Source organism: Asparagus officinalis, chromosome 1 (assembly GCF_001876935.1).
Source record: "Asparagus officinalis chromosome 1, Aspof.V1, whole genome shotgun sequence".
NCBI lineage: Eukaryota > Viridiplantae > Streptophyta > Magnoliopsida > Asparagales > Asparagaceae > Asparagus > Asparagus officinalis.
Window position 1 is genome coordinate 29259121 of NC_033794.1, and position 3969 is coordinate 29263089.

The 3969-nt window shown below is 36.2% G+C and overlaps 1 protein-coding gene across 1 annotated transcript in view; it reads right to left on the bottom strand.

The window, feature by feature from the left end:
* LOC109822163 (protein LOW PSII ACCUMULATION 2, chloroplastic) overlaps positions 1011 to 3969 on the bottom strand; it is a 10853-nt gene continuing 7894 nt past the window's right edge. Inside the window, exon 3 of the mRNA XM_020388334.1 lies at positions 1011 to 1446. The gene's annotated coding sequence lies outside the window, so the exon portion shown is untranslated. The remainder of the gene's footprint in view (positions 1447 to 3969) is intronic.

The window sequence follows — 3969 nt, forward strand, 5'->3', positions numbered from 1 at the left end:
CTTTATAGGTGTTGGCCGACGAGTGAAGGAGAGGTCATTTCAATATTTAATGCAAAGTGATTAGGGGTGTGCGATGCCGACGTGATCCGATGTGTCATAAAGACCATTTGGGCAGAGGAATGATGGCACTCATAATGCATTTAATGACATTTATTGTGAGGTGATTGGTCGCTAGTGCGTTAGAGGGGGATCGAGGCTCGAGGCATTTCGTCATCTTTCTACTCGTTCGGTGGTTGAGAAGTACTGCTTTTTGAGTCGCCTTCGTAAGGTGTCGGCCGATTAGTCGGTCGAGTGGAGTGATTAAGCAGTCGACTTAGCAAAGGGTTGACACGTAACACATTTCGAGATGTCGGCACGTAACGCCTTTCAAGTCGTCGACACGTAACGCCTTTCAAGTCGTCCTCGCAAGATGTCGGCATGTCGAGTCGACCGAATTGAGCCTTACGTTATCTTAAAGCGTTGACTTGATTATGCATAATATGAGACATTTGTCAGCCATTGATAGAGATTATCTTTCATCACTAAAATGACTATAACATATTTAAATATTCGCCTTTCTTGTATAACATTGTTTCAATATTTTTACTTTTATAATAATGTACTTTCTCAAGTAAAGTTTGGTTTTATGTCAGTCCAAATAATATGAAAAGTCAAATTAGCTTCAGATTATATTTGTTTTCTATCAATTTAAATATCAACATGAAAATTTAAATTAGGTATAACCCATTTAAACAAACATCAAAGAAAATACATAATCACAATGTTAAAGTTTAGAGACAAAAATAAACACAAACTATTAAAGGGGAACCGATGAATAAATTTTAGTTAGGAAATAAGCTAAAAATATTTAATTATGGTATCTGACACGTGCATTGCATGTGTATAAAACCTAGTGTGTGTATCCTAATTGACACATATATATCTGCAAATATGGATTTGTTTTGGCACCCCTACCAACAATGCCATGCATTTTTTTTATAACAGCTATCAAATATGCTTTTGAGTATAAATGATAATGAATGAGGAAGTGCTTCACATTCAAGCCTGAAACGTTACATGTTCCTGCAAGTAAGGGCATATGTGGCGGCTCTGAAGAATGAGCTCATCTAAAACTAGCACCAAGCTAGAATTCAAGAGTTCTGATAGAAAAAGCACAATCATTGACACAATGTACAAGTGAAACATCACTTAAGATACAATAATCTCAAAACATATTGCAGACGGATTATTTCACTTCTGAGCCAGCATTATCTTTCTTTCTGTATGTCACTATCTCGATGCCTAAATGTTCAAGAGGTCCGGGAACTGCTACGTACATGAGGCTTTTGGATCTTCACTCGGATCACAGAAATCTGAGGTAATTTGAGCAATGTGGTGTTTGCAATTAGATGAGCCACCGACTCCAAGAGATCCTGAGATGGATCCTCGACTACCTCTTTTACAATCCTGCAGCTCAATGAAGAGAAAGAAAACCTGAGGCTTCATATCATTTCTCACACACTATTGTAAATTCTAAAGTGGACTACTAAGACTTCGTTTGACTACCATAATATTTTTCTTGTTGTATTTTCCCCTTCTAAAGGGAAAATTACTTCTGGCCCCCAATTTCCTTACAAGTATTCCGTCCACCCCAAGACTTTTTTAACACTCCTAAAACCCGAAGCCACAATTCTCTGAGCCCCCAAGACACAAATCCTAAAAGTTTAAAACATGAGAAGACCATAATACTCTCTCTCTCTCTCATGATATCACTATGATGATTTGAAATGGATTTTTCTCTCTCTCTCTCTCCCTTTCATTATATCACTATGATGATTTGAAATGGATTTTTTTTTGTGGGGGGGGGGGGGGGCATCGGCGATGAAACTTTCCCGGCGTTCGTTCAAGAGGCGAAGAAAATTGTGATCTTGAAGATGGTGATGACGAGTTGCGATGGATTCAGCGTCGTGGTTCCGAAGAAAAAGACGGGAACTTCAGCGACTCTCGGTGTAATTTTTTCCCTTTTTTAACTTGTACTTGAATGTGAGTGCTATATTTTTTGTTATTTTATATATTGTTTTTTTGAAATCAACGACTTGAGATTAAAGTAGAGTCTATAAATTTATATATTGTTGTTATTTCACTGTAATGAGTTTGATGTTAAAGTTATGAGTTGGTTGTGAAGAAAGGTTATGTGTTGGTTTTGAAGGTTACGAGTTGATTGTGAAGTTTACGAGTTGGTTGTCAAGGTTACGAGTTGGTTTTGAAGGTTACACGTTAGTTGTGAACCTTGGTAAGGAGTTGGTTGTGAAGGTTACGAGTTTGTTGTGAAGTTTACGAGTTGGTTGTAAATATTACAAATTGAAGGTTACGAGTTTGTTGTGAATGTTACGCGTTGGTTGTGAAGGTTATGAGTTTGTTGTGAAGGTTATGAGTTGTTTGTGAATGTTTTTCTCTAATTTACAAATTTTGGTGAGGATTTTGTGCAAAATATCCCAAATTTTAGATGGGGGTGTTGCGAAATTTACGTAAAACCACAATTTCCTCTTCATTTATTCTACCAAGTTCTAAACATCTACAAGCAAGTCACACTTAACGGTATGCTACTGGTCAGAAGAACAACCTACGAAAATACAAGTCAAATTCCTGAAGAGGAAGACATCTATGGAACTCTACTCACAAGAAATATCATAGGATTAGTACGTGATAACTACATCACAATCTACTTAGACATGGTCATTGATGGACAAATCAACTCCTTTGTAAATGTTCACATGGAAAAGCAACAGATTTCACTGGGAAAATCACCTAGAAAGAGTTGCATGAAAGCTGTGAAAAACCCTGCAAAGACCAAAAAAGATGCACAAGTCAAGCTCAAAACTCTCTGATCCTTCAGAGTTTCATGTTGTCAACCCTTTGAGGAAGTCAAAAATACTGAACCCTACAGGGCACAAGATTCCTTCTGCTGCAGCAGTGAGCTTACTTGATCTTGATGATCCTCCACAACTTAGAACTGCCTTCCACAAATAATCAGATAATATAGTTCACTTTAAATGGAAGTTAAGTACTCTCCTCTTTGAATTAGTGGTAACAGTTTTCTTTCTGAACTGTTCAGATTTGGGTGACTCCATACAATAAAAGTGAGTAGTGCGCAGGTGGTTCATTTGCATATCAGAGCCACGTACGGGGATGATATTCTAACTATATGGTCAAGCAAGTTATTGTATAATTGAAATGTACATAAGTTACCTCTTATCACACTAGTAGAAAAACGACCAATCTAGACGGAACAATCTAGACGGAAAAAATTTCCGTCTAGGTTGAATCAAACTAGACGAAAATTTCCGTCTAGGTTGCTCATTTTTCTACTAGTGTCACCATATTATTATTTACATGAACTACCTCTTATCACCATATTATTATTTACATGTGATTATTATGAAACTGTAGGGATCAGTCTATTGAGAATGAAGACATACATAGCTTTGTGGTACACATTTCATATCCCTGGTACTATCCCATAATGCTTACTGTATCCTCTAGCTTTGACTTGAACCAGTTAATTTCTTTGAGAGAAATCCCATTTTGAGAATGGCAACCAATTTTAATGATGACCTTCCTAGTTGCACAAGAGATTCGGCAATATTTTGAGCAGACAACAAGCAAAGAGAATTAACAAAAAAATATATGAGAATTGGCCTATTGCTGTCATGATGTAAAAATGTACTCTTGTACAGTAGAAAATGCAATGTGAAAAACATTAGAATTGAAATGAAAAAAAAAAATAGATAGTATAATTCGTAGGTAGTTTTCTCTAGTTTTATGATTTTTTTTTTTTGCTGATTTGAAAGTTTGTGGTATTTTGTCTAATTAAAATAACTTTTGGTATTTTTGTGCAAATTCTGATAGTTAATGGTAGTTTGTGAAATTTACCCTTTTGAAAGAAAACTCTACTATCATTATCTTGGATCACCATACATGAAAGGTTAT